Source organism: Primulina huaijiensis, chromosome 2, assembly GCF_012295235.1.
Source record: "Primulina huaijiensis isolate GDHJ02 chromosome 2, ASM1229523v2, whole genome shotgun sequence".
NCBI classification, from domain to species: Eukaryota; Viridiplantae; Streptophyta; class Magnoliopsida; order Lamiales; family Gesneriaceae; genus Primulina; species Primulina huaijiensis.
Window position 1 is genome coordinate 1,060,298 of NC_133307.1, and position 18,581 is coordinate 1,078,878.

The 18,581-nt window shown below is 34.4% G+C and overlaps 2 protein-coding genes across 2 annotated transcripts in view; both read right to left on the bottom strand.

Annotated features, from left to right (window-relative positions):
* LOC140963025 (uncharacterized) overlaps positions 1-2,506 on the bottom strand; it is a 12,176-nt gene extending 9,670 nt beyond the window's left edge. Inside the window, exon 1 of the mRNA XM_073422228.1 lies at positions 1,875-2,506. The gene's annotated coding sequence lies outside the window, so the exon portion shown is untranslated. The remainder of the gene's footprint in view (positions 1-1,874) is intronic.
* Positions 1-18,581, bottom strand: part of LOC140963002 (double-strand break repair protein MRE11-like) — a 65,295-nt gene that overhangs the window by 19,493 nt on the left and 27,221 nt on the right. The window lies entirely within an intron of this gene.

Below are 18,581 nucleotides of genomic sequence, written 5' to 3' on the forward strand. Positions count from 1 at the left end.
ATGATGGAGTGTTGTATGAACCATGGCTATGGGCTAGAAGCCACCCACAATCCATCCAACACACCAAAACCGAAGTGCACTCACCCAAAATTTCAGAACTTTGAAAACTGTGGGATGTATGCTATGTTGCTGTAAAAAAAAAAATCTGATAAACCGTGAACTAAACATGGAAGGAATGACTTGGTCACGTCCTAGACATGATAAGGGAGAGTTCTAACCATGGCTACAGCCCCTAGGACAGCCAGGATTCGAACACCACCCTAAACACCCACATGACAGAATCTTGAATACAATTCTGTAGTTTATGGAAAATAGTTGCTGTCATGCCTTGTTCAAATTGTATGGACTCAAACCAATGAACCAATAACACCCTAACATACTCTAAATCATGTCTAGAAGCAGCCTTGAGTGCCTGAAATTGAACAACTACCTGTAATCCACAAAAGCAACCAAACCGTGAAGTTGAACCAGAAGAGCATAGAAAAATCTGTGCAGATTTTTACTTTAGAACTTGCTGTCAATTTCGATATATTGCTTGAATCATGGTTATATAATGGTTTAAAAATATCTATAGGACTTGATTGAAGAGAAAAGAAACAATATATACATGCCTGAAATTTGTTTTGACACAAAACAAATCAATACGACGAAGACGAGCGGCGGAGTCGGAGTTGGATTTCCTTTCTTTTTTTTTTCCTGTGCTGTTTTCACGATTTCAGCTGTTTGTTCCTTCTGATATTTTTGAGAAATTGGGAGAAGAAAGACTAGGCAATGAAGATGAATGATATTAGAGGTGTTAAATGAGTCATGAATTGCATTGAGGTGGGGGTTACAAGTGAAGAAGTTGAATAGAATTTGAATTGTTTCCTTCTCTCCTTTTTAGCCGATTCTTTACCTCATTTTTGCTGCATGTTTTCTTTTATTGACTAGCATGATGGGTTAAGGAAGAATTAAGGTATATTATTGTGCTTGAATTCACTAATAACTAATGAATTAAAGGTGAGGAATTGCATGCACCTTAAAGGCTAATGAGGTGATTTGAATGAATTTACCACATTTTTTTTTTTAATGTCTTGACCGAAAGTTGTTACCCATTTGCATGGTATTGTTTAAGTCTTATATTTTAAATGTTTAAGATTTTTAATCATCTATTTTATTACATTAACAAATTAATTTAGGATAGAATCTTGCATGGCATTGCATGTTTTAAAATTTTATTATTTATATGCTATTTTAAATTTCTTGACTATTTTATATCTAGATTAATTCATCCTTATTTGTTTACATAATTTAATTTAAGCTTTAATTAAATATTTAACCTAAAAGATTTTATTTAACTACTTAGCTCACATAAATTTAATAAATCTTAAAACATTCTTTTTATTTAAAATTAAATTATTCTTTGACTTAAATTAAATTTAGGAATATTTTTCTTATTATTAATCTTATCTTTAATCTCCAAACTCCGGTCCGACCTCGCGTATTTATCCTGAAAAGATAAAACTAAACATCTTCTTTTAAAATAAATAAAACACTTCATATTTTCTTAAAAATTCATCTTTAATTTAAATAATAAAAATTATGCATGTCTTATACGTAATCTGATTTTTCGGGTACTACAAAGTGTGACCCCATAAAACAACCAAATGCATAACACTAATCATGTCGAAAACAAATACAAAAGATCATGGGATGATTAAGCATTACCCTTGTTTGATAAATTTTCATCAATATTTAGTCGCAGATAGTTGGACATGTCAAAATTCAATCAGATTACAAAAGTATCTAAGCTATTCAGTACACGAAATTTTGTGAATAAACAACAATATAATATTGCTTTCATTTACTGAAAGAAACAAAAACTTCAAACTAACCTGAACACCCATCATCCTGGGACGAGTCTTTGCAAAAATTAATTTCGGTAATCTCTTCTTGCTAGATGAGATCTCGTATGATACACAATGAATTGATATTTTGACAAGAAAAGGCCAAGTCCAGCAGCACAAAAAAAAGCAGTAAGCAACTGCACACCATCAATTTCATCCGAAGCAATAAAAACAACAAATTCTTGCACGCGGTTGTACATGCTTACAGTGTAGAACTTCGTTAGGCTTGAGCACTCAAGTTATCGGACAAATATGTACAGATCTGGGTTTCCAACAATGTATTCAACAACTTAACCCCTTCCTAAAATCATCATAAATCAAAAAGATTAAAAAAAATTAACATTCTCTGAATATCGATAATTTCTAGAATTGAAGAGGCGGATACGAAATTCCCTTCACGGTGCTTCCCTTTAAACTTAATTAGGGAAATTCCACCCATTCACTCACGGCCATTGATGATAGGTTGGCGACGATCTATTGAATGTCTCTGGAAGTGACTCTAGGTTTCTTTACAGAGAAATGGCGGTAGAATCAAGAGATGCTCGGGGAGGAAGAACTCGGTTATAGGCGGGGTAGGGGTATTTATAAACTCAAGAAGAGGAGCGGGAGAGAGAGCGGTTATGGAATTGTACGTTGTGCAGGAAAGGAAACTTTCCCGTATATAATGGCATCTTAATATATTAACGTTGCAAGGTAAAGACTTTTATAAATAATAATAATAATAATAAATAAATAAATATGAACAAAATTTAGGAAAATAATAATATATTAAAAAAAATTTTATTCCAAAAATACAATAAGATAGATTCAACAAATTTATATTTATATTAAGAATAAATACAAATCTGATTTTGGCTCTTGTCTTGAAAATTCCACCTTAAATTATATATATTATTAAATAAACATTCCATGATTTTAAATCTAATAATATTTTATAATTTTATGCGAGACTTAAAATGAACATTTTTTCTTAAACTTATCTCTATACCATTATGAAATGTGTAGGAAAATAATATTATCTTAAAAACTATATTCATGTAGTATGAGATAAAACTTTGAAAAATAATACCATAGTTAAAATGTCTTTTAAAATCGTTTAATATCATATTTAAAATATCAATCAATCATTTTGAACCATCTTCGTTAAAATTTTGAACCTCAATAATATAATTATATGATAAAGAGAAAACAATTTAAAAATAAACCAAACGCAAAGAGGAAAATTTCGTTTCAATATTGAAAAAAATTATTTTTATAAGGGATAATACCCAATTAATCCATCGTTTTAAGTTACTTTCCAATATATTCCTCATTTTCAAATTGGTCCTCAATTTTTCATTTGTTTTATGTATTTGATCCTTGAATGATTTGAGGGTTAAAATAGAATGAACTATTCAATGATTCAATCTATCAATGCTTCTCATGTCCACCTCTATAACTGATCACCCTCTTCTTTCATCCATTTAATAAAATCTAAATCGATTAGTTACTCATGTCCTCAAGTTTCGCCAACATATCTTTTTTCTACATAAGATTATTTATTCACACATTTCATTTGTCACTTCAAGATTCTTTATTAAAAAATCTAAGCTTTCTTTGAATAGCTGTAAATATTGTTTGTTCAGCCATCTAATTATGTACATATGTCCGTTTATTTTTCTCATTTTTTTAAAATGTTGATTTTTTTTTCTCGAAATGTGTCATTAAATGATTAAAACATAATTAATTTTATATCATCATATGATGAAAATATAATTTAGGTATCGTGCTTTCTAGTTATCGATAAAATCTTTTATGTAATTCAAGTGCGACAACATATAAATAATGATATCCGGTATCGATGTACATTTAATGCAATCTTTAATTAAGACATATCTCATTATTTTGTATCAATCTTACAATTAATATTCCTCTTCACACGATATAGTATGTTCTTCCTCTTAGAAGAAATAGTCACAAATGTATCAATAATTAATATGTTCATGTCAATTATCTTAATAGAATGAAGATAAACACAATTACAACACATTCAAAATTTAACAGCATTCTTTTAGACTCTCTTTTAATATTTGGGATGTGATGTCACTCATCTCAACAGAATCATCCATCAGTTACTTTTTTAGAAGCCTCGTGAGGAGTAAAAGAGCTTCTTCAGATATATCCGTATCTGCGTGGATGTTTGTCTTTGTCATGCCAATAGCTATTCCAAACACATGTACAAAATAATCACTAGGAAGATGAAATACAATGCGATGAGGATCGCCGATTCAAATATGTAATCATAACTAAAGGCTAAAAAAAGTTCTCAAAAGCATATTTCAAGAATTTGAAAAATGCCCCAAAGTCCTGATAAAGATAAAAATGCAAAGCTACAGTTATACCTTGGATATGAAATCAGAAACAATTGCACCAAGATCATTTGTGTTATATAAGCTCCAAAATGGAACAAGCTTCCAAGCAGCAGGAACAATTTCATTTTATTAATACCAATACACAACTTTGAAATCATTTTCCTCTCCAAGAAAAATCCCGCTTCACCCCATATTTTTATGCAATGCTTTCAGACAGCAAGAATGATCGACAAACAAGATTTCACAACTATCTATATCAGAATAGAAGTTATTTTCTCTCGTAAAGATCCTCTCATGAAGCAAAAGAACAATGCTACGGCTTTAGAAAATCTTAAACCTGTAATAAAGGAAAAAATCAACAGCACTCAGTGTAAATTATACGCTTAGTCAATTATGCTCTTCACCAAATTGTTTAAGCCAAAGAAATATTACATTGGCAGAACAAAATAAAAAGGAAAAGTTGTGTTTATACCACATTTCACCATATTGTTTAGCAGTAGACATATTATGTAAAGGCCCATATTTCGTATTTGTATTTTTGCGGAATTATTAAAAATTTTCTAATTAAATAATTAACTCGCCTCATTTATAAAATAAACCTGTACATAATTTAAACTTTAAAAATAACAGCGGAAGTCAACATTGTGTTTCAACAACAACTAAAAAAATAATCCAACATATTAAAATAGTATTTGAATGATAAAAGGTGCATAAGCTAAAACATGAGGTCCTCGGGTTTACTACTGCTGTCCCAAGATCGCTCACTGGTCTCCGCCCGCGGTCTCGACCTCATCAGTACCTACAACAATCAAGTCTAGTGAGTTTAAAGACTCAACATGTATATATCGTTAATAACAAGTAAATATATCATAAAAACGTATGCAACGTAAAAATAACGTATCGTAAAGCGTACGGTGAAATCGTATCATGAATAATTATAACTACGTGCATATCTGAAAATCGTACGTAAAAGCATTGCTCCATAGAGCTCTGTCATAGCATATCATAATTTTCTGGTAGAGATAATGTTTCTAAGCTAGTGGCCCATAACATAACGTGAGCGCCTGATCAGACTAAACCACAGTATACTGGACGGTAGAGATCACCACAGCCCTTGGACTGGATGTCTGTACCCATACATAATCGTAAACCGGTCGTAAGTCACCGGGTGGAGAGGTCCTCGGTTGCGCCTACCGACTTCCAAACCCATAAGCATAAGGTGGCCACAAGACATATAGCATATATCTCAAAAATAAACATTTTATATTTTTATGCACGTAATATAGTTATAAACTTATTTTTACCAGATGAGTTGGATCGCTCCTAGGCTCGCTGCGACTTAATTCTAATATGTGACACATGCAAATAATTTTAACTTGACAAAAACTTAACAACTAACCCAAAAACGAGACGATTAGGATCAATAATCTAAATTTTCAATCATGGCTTCGTACCAAATCGAACCAACATTAAACCGACGTTTAACCATGATTAAAAATACCCCAAACATACTGAAAAATATGCATAAGAACTGTAAAACATGAAAATAGGTGAATGGAATCCAAAAACATAAAACACTCTTTCGAGAGTCATTTTGGCACCTTTCACCGTAAATTCTCGTACGACCTCTAAACTCGACCAAATCACAAACGGCCAAAAACATGACCTTCCTAACTCATTGAGGTACTGTCCAGTCCAAGGCCATGGGCTAAAAGCCAACAAAGAACTCAGAAAAACCTCCTGAACCGAAATGAAAGTTGCTGTTAAAATACAGCAGTAGCATTTTATGTGTTTGTGGAGTAAACTCTGAAAATAATGACCATTGGCTTGAACCACCAACCCAAGACTCTTACCAACATCCTAAGGCATGGCTTGAACCATGGCTAAGGGCTAAAAGCCAGCCACAACCCAAGCAAACACCTGTGACAACAGAAAGTATCAACCGAGAGCACCAACTTTGTGCAGTGGAATGTACTGAGTTGTTTTACTATCTTGTGTCGTTCCAGTGGCCATTTCATCGACCATGTCTCGATCTAGACATGATGGAATGTTGTATGAACCATGGCTATGGGCTAGAAGCCAACCACAATCCAAACCCCACCCAAAAACCGAAAGTGTACACACACAGAAAATGAAGGAACCGAAGTGCACTTGTGTAGTTGCTGTGATGTTTTTAATGGATCTGTGAATTAAACCGTGAAAGAACGATTTGGTCACGTCTTAGACATGATAAGGAAGAGTTCTAACCATGGCTACAGTCTCTAGGACAGCCAAGATTCGAACACCATCCTTAACCATTCCATGACAGAAATCATGCCTCATTTCTGCACTTAAATATAAAGTTGCTGTCATTTCTTTGTTTGTGCGTGTATGGATGTAAACCAATGAACCAATAACACCCTAACACACTCTAAAACATTCCTAGAAGTAGCTTTGAGAGCCTGGAATCGAAGCAACCCCTGAAATCAACAAAACATTACAAACGTGAAACATGAACACATGGCCGAGAACCTGTGCAGATTTTTAGAAATTGTTCAAATTTCGATTTTACCTCATGAATCCTGAACATATAATGTTTAAAAATATTTATAGGACTTGATTGAAGAGCAAAGAAACAATATATACATGCCTGGAATTTGTTTTGAAGAAGAACAAACCAATACGACAATACGGCGCGGCGGAACGGAGTTGGTTTCTATCTTCTCGTTTCTGCTGCTCTTAGCCGATTCTAAGCTGCTGTCCTTTTCTGATTATTTCGGTCATTGAGATAGAGGAATGTTATGTAATGGAGGTGATGGTTATAAGAGGTGTTAAAGTGCCATAATATGCATTAAGGTGGGAGGTTACAAGTGAAGGCTTTGAATGCAATTTGAAATGATTCTCATTCCTCTTGCTTGCCGATACATTTTCTCCTTCTTGCTGTCTATTCACGTTTATTTGCTAGCAATATGGGCTGAGGAGCTTTAAGGAGAATTATGGTGCATGTATTACCCATAACTATGGAGGTTAAAAGTGAGAAATGATTACACTATGAAAACTATTTAGTGGTGACTTGAATGGCGTTTATTACATTTTTTTTGAATTGTCTTGACTGAGAATCATTACTCATTTGCATGGTATATTTTTATTTAAACTTTGCATTTTAATTGTTTAAGATTTTAAATACCCACTATACATTTTAGTGAATTTACACCTTAATTTAAAATGAACTCTTGCATGGCATTGCATGGTTTACAATTTAAGTATTTAAATGCTATATTTAATTTCATGAATATATTATACTTAGATTAATTCATCCCCCATTTGTTTACATATTTTAATTTAAGCTTTAATTAAATATTGAACCTAATAGAATTTATTTATTAACTTGACTCCAATTAATTTAATAAATCCTAAAACATTCTTTTTCTATAAATTAAATTATTCCTTGACTTAATTTAAATTTAGGAATATTTTTCTTATTATTAATCTTATTTCTAATCTACAAACTCCGGTCCGGCCTCGCGTATTTATCCTGAAAAGATAAAACTAAACATCTATTTTTTTAAAATAAATAATCATGATTTAAAATTATTTAAAATGACTTAAACACTTCGTATATTTAATTAAAAATTCATTCTTAATTTAAATAGTAACAATTATGCATGGCTTATACGTAATTTGATTTTCGGGTTCTACATATTATAAATTATAAAAAAATGTGTGAACGAAAATAGTAATGGACATACCTAGAAAGAAATAATATTAAAGGAACAGAGTGAGTCTCTTTACAAACTGTAAGGACTAGAAATACTCTAATAACAAAATAAGATACGAATGAACAACCCAGATGGCTCGAACATGATGATCCAATGGTGATAAACATGTGGTTGGTAGCAGTTGCTTACATTCAGTAAGTGAACCCCACCCTCGGTTAGTAGGTTTGACGTTTTTTCTGGAGGAAGTCTTGTATTTCATCAAATATATCAAATTCAGGGAAGGGCTCTAGTTCCCGATATAAAATATTGATCAACAATAATGAGTAATTGCAATTAAAAGCTGTGAAAGTGAATGTGGTTAGATAAATAGTTTACAACATCCTTTTACATTTTAGACATACATTTTGAAATATATCATTTCAATCAAGGATCCATAGAACATACTTTTACGTATTCAACTATAGATGAATCGGTGTTAATGGTAAGTTGTTGGAGAAGTAATACAATTTTAGATGGATGTAGTAACAAATAGTTTCTTATTAGATCCACAAGGGTTGCGACATGCAACCATCTCTGACACTAAAAACTATCAAGTGAAACAACTAAGTCAGCATAAATTATCCATTCCAGGATATCATTTCTAAATCTTCAGTGGTCCTTGAATGGATCTCTTAGTTGTTGAGAAGGTTGCCCAAAAGCGGTATAAGGATCGGTTTTTCAGAAAGGTACTGAATGTGTTATATTCAATAAAGATTTATGATACATGTATATTTTTCATATTCACATACATAAGAATCATACAAGAATAAAAATAATCTGCGATGGGGCAATTACTTAGAAGTACATTTTATGTTACAATCATACTTAGTGCATTCATCATACTTAGCAGTTCCAGCAACTCGTTTGCACGTGCGCCAATGTTTTCCCGAGGAATTGCACCAAAGATTCGAGTTGGACTTGTAAATAGATTCATAAAATTTTGAAAATATTAAATAAACTAAAGAAATTGAAAATGCTCTTACCTGAAGATGTTTGCCAAGAACTTCGATAGTCTCCCCTGAAGGGTAATTTCTTGATATATTGAGCAACATAGAATTTATGCAACAACATTGTTCACGTAAACAGTCGCAACCAATGCAATAGCTAAAATGTTACCTTATAACCTTGAACTGGGTATTATCAATTCCCAAATATCAATCAATATCTACTCAACACAACATACAACTGGAAAAGCATTTATCACCTTTGTCCTATCCAGCACATCAATGACTAGTTCTGTGAATAATAGATGGATACTTAGGAAATTAAGCCGAGATCAAATGCAATATAAAGATGTGGCTACTTTACTTTTCTACTCGTACCCTTGGGAGGGATTAATAGCAGCAACGACGGATATCATAAAAATCTGTATGTGAAGTTCAGAAATCAAAAGGCTAAAAGTATTCGTGAATATTAGCTTTAAAATTATATAAATGCAGGAGACTAGTACCACAAAATGCAGCCATAATTTATATGCCGAAACTGCTGAAATATTAATCACATATTGATATTCATGAATATTTCATTCTTTTTTTTTTATATACAAGACATAATTGATATGTTTTGGCAAAACTTGCTTAAGGCTATAACAAATATCGTCGCACACCAAAATGTGGAAGAGGGAAGTACACATTCTTTTGAAGAGGCTTCATAGCATTCATAAACCAAAAAAACATGGGTTGATTATTTGATCCATGCCTCTCTCTTGGAAACTAATGGCTGGTTCTTCTTTGGTTTACAAGAACTTTTCTTGCAGGAACAGGTTGTCACATCTAATATGAAATATAATTTGCTCATTCCTTAAAGTTTTTGATGCGGCATAATTCAAAATAATCAATTATTACATTGTCCAAATTTTGACTAATGAATAAAGAATAAATATCAACAAACAAATAAATATTACATAATTTATCATTCAAAATAATCAATTATTACATTGTCAAAATTTTGAATAATGAATAAACAATAAAAATTAACATACAAATAAATATTATAGAATTTATTAATAACTATTCATGCCCCTCATGTCACCATACCGCAGTCTTCCACTTCCTATCACTAAAAAGATGCAATAAATATAAGAAATGTTCACAAGAATTTAAAAATATCGGTAACTTAACTCTATTTTCTCACTGCGCAGTACAAGATACATAAGTGTTGTAACAATTGTTTCCATTGTCAGACAAGGTTGAGGACCAGCAGACAAAACAAAACTTCTTGTCCTCGAATCATTTTCTCCCAGAGTAAGTAACCAATATCCTTCCATAATCTGAACTGCAGTGACATTTTTTCCAGAACGATGTTATTTTAGAAGCAAAAGAAAGTGTAATCATATCAGAAATCCCATTGTAATTGAGTTATCCTAGATGAATCAATATACACTAATGAAAACACACAAGAAAATCCTAAAAAATTAGCCCGAGGTTAAAAAATATTATGAAATGCCCAATTTAGTCATTAGGAAACATATCCGAAGAGCAAGTATTAGAAAGTGTGGTTAGACAGATGAGATTATAAGTGGACCTGAAAGTTAATTTAGTAAAATAAAAAGATTTTCTAGCAAGTATTACGATGAGAAAGCTTAAATATGACTATTGTCAAGTAATTCAAAGGACTAAATTTCTTCACATGGTTTGTCCTGGTTGATCTGGAACCTAATTTCTAGTTAATTATGCTTCAATTGTCTCTCTTTCACTTCAATGGATAATTTGTACAAAATAAGCATAACTAGCAATCCTCTCGATTGTTCTGACAAAAGCTAACAATGAACTAACAATTGAATTCCTCAAGATTGTTCTCACAAAAGCTAACAATGACATGTTTAAAGTCCACTACAAACATCCAGACAAACCATCATTGTAATACTTCTCCACAACCGAAATGACATGATTTAGATATCGGAACAACGATTCACCCAGTTTAGAAAACAAAGTTGAAGAAGTGGGAATTTCTGTAACGACCATGGGCCATTAGGCTGAACCAACATGGGCCTCGGCCCATACCCATGCACCCCTTACCGGCCATGGGTCGTTAGGATGGTCCAGCATGAGCCGTAGCCCATGCCCATGCACCGTCACTCATAGGACTCTCCACACCAGATTGGTGGAGTGATACCTCTCCAAGTCTCGAACCTATGACCTCATGGCATAAGTACATAGTTTAAAGAGACTTGGTACCAATTGAGCTAGTTCTTTCATGAACCAACAATGATCTCTGCAATTCCTCAATTGAAAGAAAATCTATATTTTGTGATTCTTCTATAGAACAAACAGTGAAATTAAATTTAGGTGACATTGATCGAAGGATTTTCTCCGCAATTGTGACATCCTCCATTTTCTCTCCATGGATGCGCATCTTGTTAGCGATTGTCATTGTTCTCGCGAAGAAGTCTGAAACTGACTCGCCTTACTTCATGTGTAGATTCTCAAATTCAGTCCGAAATCCTTGAAGCATCACCTGCATCGCCCTCGCGTTCCCTTGATGCTTCTTCTTCATTGCATCCCAAATATGATTTGAAGTGTCTTTGCAAAGAACCGTCTCCAAGGTCGACCGATCAATGGCCTGGAAAAGATAGTTCTTGGCTTTAAGATCATTAAGCTTCAATGAGTCTAATTCAGACTGTTGCGCTGCTGTCAACATTACTCCAGCCGTTGGTTCTGTTACTCCAGATTCCGCGACATGCCAATATTCTTTAGACCTCAAGAAGTTTTCCATCAGCATACTCCAGTGATCATAGTGACCATCAAAGCGTGGGATAGCAGCTGGCACAAAATTTTCAGATGCCACTGTTTTTCACTGGCTCTGATACCAATGTTACAAAAATTTGAGAAAAGAAAACACAAGATGATATAGAGGAGAAGTACAACTACAATTTTTTTATTAATCAATCAGCCTTTTGTAGGCTATAACATCAACGGTAATAACCACAAAAATAGCAACAAACTTGACCACTAAGTAAGACTGGGCAACTAAAGCCACGTTCTAACAAACCCACTACTGCAGACTTGTTCCTAAATGTTAGGATTATTGATAATGACCAAGTAAAAGAACTTAATTAATGACACATGCCATAACATTCCCTCCCTTAAACTGAAAGGTTTCAGTTGAATGAGTTCTCCATTACGCAAATACCAAGAAACTTTCTAAGTCTCTGAAATGCCGGCAACTTGAGAGGCTTGGTAAAGTTATCAGCAACTTGATCTTCACTTCTGCAGTAGATGAGATCAATGATTCCTTCTTTTGTCAAGTTTCTTAAGAAATGAAACCTGACATCTATGTGCTTGCCTCTTCCATGTAGTACAGAATTTCTGGACAGTTTTATTGCTGAACTGTTGTCACAATAAATTGTGGTTGCTCCTTCTTGCTTGAAATGAAGTTCCTCAAGAACATTTCTTAACCAAATAGCTTGACGTGTACAGGCTGTTGCAGCAACAAACTCTTCTTCAGTTGTTGATAAGGTTATAATTGGTTGTTTTTTTGAAGACCACGAAACAGCTCCCGAGCTCAAAATGAATGCGTAACCAGAAGTGCTCTTCCGATCATCTGAATCTCTAGCATAGTCACTGTCTGTAAAGACAAACAAATTTGACATTTCTTCTTTCTTATAGAACAACCCAAACTTCATGGTACCTTGCAAGTAACGAAAAATCCTCTTTACTGCTATAATATGCATCTATTTTGGACACTCCATGTACATGTTAATAAGACTTACAACATACATTATATCTGGTCTTGTGGCTGTCAAGTACATCAAGCTCCTAACAATTTGCTTGTACAAAGTTCTATCTACCTTCTTTCCTTCAGGATCTTTAGCTAGCTTGAAATTTCCCTCACATCGTGTGCTAACAGAATTGCAATTCTGCATCTGAAATCTACCTAAGATTTCTTGAGCATACTTCTCTTGAGAAATAAAGATACCACCAACAGTTTGCATCACTTCTATGCCAAGAAAATAGTGCATGAGACCAAGATCAGACATATCAAATTCAAGCATCATGGATAGCTTGAAATTTTCAAACATGGCACTGTCATTTCCTGTATAAATCAAGTCATCAACATATAGGCAAACGATAAGCATCTTCTTGTTATCTCCAGATTTGACAAAACGTGTGTGTTCATATGGACATTTCTTAAAACCCTCTTTTAGAAAGTAATTCTCAATACGACTATACCAAGCTCGTGGTGCTTTTTTTAGTCCATAGGGAGCCTTATTGTAAGAATTATGAATATTATTACTATTATTATGTCTATTATTATTATTATTATTATTATTATTATGAAGTGTAAAAAATTGACAAAACATGAGTGCAAAACATTGAAAAATCAAATGTGCCAAAGTTTTGACTAAAATAAATAAAATATATTAAAGTATGCATCAAATTGTGGGAATTGTTTTCAAATCTTGCCTATAAATAGATGTATTGAATTTGAGGGAAATCACACCAAAACCTTTCCATCTAGAGCAAGCTTGAAGTTTGCAACCATCAACCTTACTTGAAGTGAAATTTAGGAGCAAGAATTCTGTTATATTTCTGGAAATTCGTCCCATCACTCCTGACCTGAGAATCCGATCTTCACCGTTCATAATACACTTTCAAATGTTCTAAACATCATATCCAACTTTCAGCCTCATCCAACGATTCAATTTCTGGGAAACATATCTGCAAGAATACTGCTTGGAATTCAAGCGAATTTAGCAATTTTACGGATTTTCGGACGTTAACTTCCAGTTTGTTTCTTCCATAAATTAGTAGCACCTTTCAGTAAGTGGGCTTATGTTTTAAAGTATTTAAGTATGTTTTCAAAAATTCGATCGACATGATATATCCCTTCGATTTGATATATCAATATTTCGTTTGATAAATTGTTAAGCATGTTTAAATCAATTTCAAGTGCATGTTCCTTTCGTTTCAAAATTATGTTGTCTTCGTTTCATGTTATATTCTAATATATGTTCTTAAACACCAATTTGATGTATTCTAAGAATTATGTTTAAAGGCATTGTTATGATTCAAGTTAGAAATGGTAAAAAGGAAAATTTTCCTAAAACATGATAAGATATGACAAGTTTATGGCCCTGATGCGGTGGGTAATAATAACCGATATATGGCCTCACCCCTTAGAGGAATTACATATAAGGGACTGATCAGTAACACCATGGATAATAAGATGAAGTAACAGTGCAATACGAATAATATATGATATGTCTATATACATATGATAAATTATGTTTGCTCATGGTTAATATCAGGTCTTGACTTTTGTTATGAATTATTATTGTGACATGAAATTCATTTAATATTTACATAAATATATATAAGTTATGTCATGTCTATCATTTTGTCTATTTATTGTCCCGACGTTTGTTGAGACACGACAAATTTCGAATTGTTAAGATCTATATATGTATATCCTTGTATTATTATGATCGATCGGCCCCCACTTGCTGAGTATTTAACAAAATACTCACACTTACACCTCTCACTCCCAGATAAGAATGAAAAACAAGTTGAAGAAGAAGAGCAAATGAATTTCTGGGGATGGTAACAAGGTTTCAGTTGATCAAGACATACTTTGGAATTTGGCTATCTTTTATTTTTACGTTGTTCGTTTCCGCATTCGTTTGTTAAGTTGATTATGTTGTAAAGACAATATATGTTTTATGAAAAATACTGGTTTGGTTGTACACTGTACTACGAGGCTTGTTGATTTACGATTGAATAATTGTAAAACAACGCCGGATGTCAACTCACCCCGGTATCGGGACGTGACATTTAAGTGGTATCAGAGCCTTCCAAGTTCATAATCCGGCTGGGAAATTGCCATGAGAAATTTGACAAAGTCAGTTTTTGGCAAGACCCTAGCGACTTCCTACCAATGAACAATATTCACTATTCTTATCGTGACATCTGAAAATCGCAATATTGTTGAAGCATCCAAAATCACGTTTTGCCGTTTTTGAGTAATAATCGTGAATATCATAACTCCTTGTTCTAAGCCTTTCCATTTGTTTTATTTCAGGAAATGGCTCCCCGTACTCGTGCTGAAATACCCAAACGTATGCGTGAACTCGCCCTTAGCGACCACGATATTGCTATGGCACATCTTAGAGCGCAACTTTATGAGGAACAACAAAAATATCACGATCAATTGTTAGCCAAAGACTTGGTATATGAAAACTTGAAGAAGGAAAAACAAGAACTAGAAGATATCAAAGACCATCTTCAGGCTGACGTGCAAAGGTTTGCTTATTATCTTAACTCAGAAGAAAAACAGCATGAATGACCAAGAACAAACTAGAGGCTTCCCAAACAATAGCCCTTGAAATGGATGGATTACGCCAACGAATGTTAGAGGAATCTCAAGCACTACAGTCTCAGATTCAACAAATGTTGCTAATGGAAACACAACGCAGTCAGCAAGATAAGGCAACCATTCAAGAACTGCAGAATTCGTTGCAGAATTTGACTATGCAAAATGAACAATTACAGCATCATGTTCATCACCTTGAGGATGCCATCATCATGGCATTGGAGCCGGAAGTAGAACCGGTAAAAGAGCAGATGGAAGACGAAGTACTAAGAGATGGCGAGATTTTAGATGATTGAGTATTTAGTGTCGTGACTAATTGTAATAAGGATTTATAATCCATTTCCTTTCTTTTGTACTTCTTATCATTGCACTTCTAAAAACTTTGATTTGTATTGCTTTTCTTTTTCATCGGAAACAATAAAAAGTTTATTTGATCTATTCTTTGATTGATTTCATATTTGAGATAATCTTCAATATTTTGTACATAATTATTAAAACCTCTTAGAAATTCTCATGCGTGTAGGAAATGACAGAGAGACCCCATCGTAACAACCGCAACCCGCGATATGCCAATCGCAACAATGATTGCAACAACAATAACAACGAAGATACTCCACCACCAGCAAGAGTTGGCCTTAGCAGAGAAGATTTAATGGCCATAGCAACCATTGTGGCAACAACCCTCCAAGGAATGAGCCATTTAAATACCAACATTAATCAGCCACCACCACCTCCACCACCGAATGGAATCAAACACCATTATGAATCTCTTCGGAGGAAACGAGTCCCAACGTTTGACGGCAACCCTGACCCAGAAGTTGGTCAAGGCTGGCTCAAGAATATTGAGACACAGCTCCAATTGCTCGAAGTACCAAATGAACTAAAAGTGACTGTGGTGACACCATTCTTAGAAGAAAAGACGGCCAAATGGTGGGAGACAATCTCAGCAAATATGACAGAAGTTGGACCAATCACGTGGCAAAGGTTTCGAGAAGCATTTTTGAAACAATACTATCCAGCAGAGTTGAGATTAAAAGTGTTGAGTGAATTCGAGAATTTTACTCAAACCCCGGATATGTCTGTTGTGGAGTACACTTCTAAATTCAACGCCCTTGGAACCTATGCTCCTGCCATCATGGCAGATGATATTCTGAAGATGCATCGTTTCAAACGTGGTCTGAACAGCCGTATCCAATCAGCTCTGGCAGTTTACCAACCCACAGGTTTTGACGATTTAATGGGAGCAGCCATTAGAGCTAAGACTGATATCAAGCGTCGAGAAGATGAAAATAAAAATAAACGACCTCTCTCTGGACAATCTTTTCAAGGTAAACAACCAGTTAAAAGGTCAAACCAATCGAGTGGACTATTCAAGGGAACTCCTTCCAATTCAACTACGACATTCTCAAGCATAAAACCGTGTCCATTATGCAATTACCGACACATTGGAGAATGTCGAAGGAACACTGGTGCTTGCTTCAATTGTGGGAAGATGGGACACCGAATTGCTAATTGTCCTGAACCATTAAAGAAAACGACATGGTCAAACACTAATGCTACCCCCAACAAGCCAAAGGAGGATAAGACCAATGCTCGTATGTTTGTCATAACTCAAGAAGAGGCAGATGATGCAAACGATGTCGTGGCATGTACCATTATAATCAATAAAATTTCAGCTTATGTGTTGTTTGACTGTGGTGCCACTCATTCATTTATTTCCAAGAGATTCACTAAGAAGTTAGGGCTTATACCAGAGATACCTGTTGAACCTTTTAGAATTGCTACTCCCACCAGTAAAACAATTGAAACACATAAGATACATCAGAACTGCATAGTATATATCAATGAACACACATTCAACGCTGAATTGATTCAAGTCAACATGGTGGAGTTCGACGTTATTCTGGGAATGGATTGGTTATCCAAGAGTCATGCAATAGTAGATTGTCGGCGTAAGATTATCAAACTCCGAACTCCTAGCCAAAAAGAAATCACATACCATGGCAAGGCTAAGAAACGTAAATCACTCCTTTCTCCATCTCAAACCTGGAAAGCCATGAAGTCTGGAGAAATAGTCTACCTAGCAATGGTAAATGAAGTAAAAGAAGGAGTCGAGCTCAAGATAGAAGATATTCCAGTGGTACAAGAATTTTCGGATGTCTTTCCAGAAGAGTTACCTCGAATGGTTCCGGACCGTGAAATAGAATTCGAGATTAACTTGGTACCAGGTGCTACACCAATATCAAAGGCACCCTATCGAATGGCTCCAGCAGAACTCAATGAGCTAAAAGAACAACTCCAAGAGTTGTTAGACAAGAAACAAATCAGATCAAGTGTCTCTCCTTGGGGAGCTCCAGTCTTATTTGTAAAGAAGAAAGATGGAAGTATGAGATTGTGTATCGATTATAGAGAACTCAACAAGATCACAATCAAAAACTGATATCCTCTTCCAAGGATAGATGATCTTTTCGATCAATTCAAAGGAGCCACAGTATTTTCCAAGCTTGATTTAAGGACAGGATATCATCAACTGAAGGTCAAACCAGAAGACGTTTCAAAGACAACTTTCAGAACAAGATATGACCATTATGAGTTTACGGTAATGCCATTTGGATTGACAAATGCTCCAGCAGCTTTCATGGATCTCATGAACAGAGTATTCAAGCCATTTCTCGACAAATTTTTGGTAGTATTTATCGATGACATTCTCGTATATTCCCCAAGTGAAGTGGATCACAAAGAACATCTTCACCTGACTCTTCAGATGTTAAGAGAAAAGGAGTTATACGCGAAATTCAAGAAATGCGAATTCTGGCTAAAAAGTGTGACTTTCTTAAGCCATATCATTTCAAAAGAAGGAGTATCTGTGGACCCTAAAAAGGTGGAAGCAATCACTAGCTGGCCGAGACCTAAGGCAGTAACTGAAATTCGAAGTTTTCTGAGATTGACAGGTTACTATCGAAAATTTATTGAAGGTTTCTCTTCAATAGCTACGCCTATTACAAAACTCACACAAAAGAACTCAAAATTCAACTGGAGTGAGGAGCGTGAAAAGAGCTTCCAAACGCTCAAGGAAAAGCTTGCATCTACACCAGTACTGGTTATACCCACTGAGGACAAAAACTTCACCATTTACAGTGACGCATCAAAAGAGGGTGTAGGATGCGTACTCATGCAAGAAGGAAGAGTAATCGCATATGCATCAAGACAAGTGAAGCCGTACGAGAAAAATTATCCTACTCACGTCCTCGAACTAGCTGCGGTAGTTTTTGCCTTAAAAATTTGTTTTTTTTTTA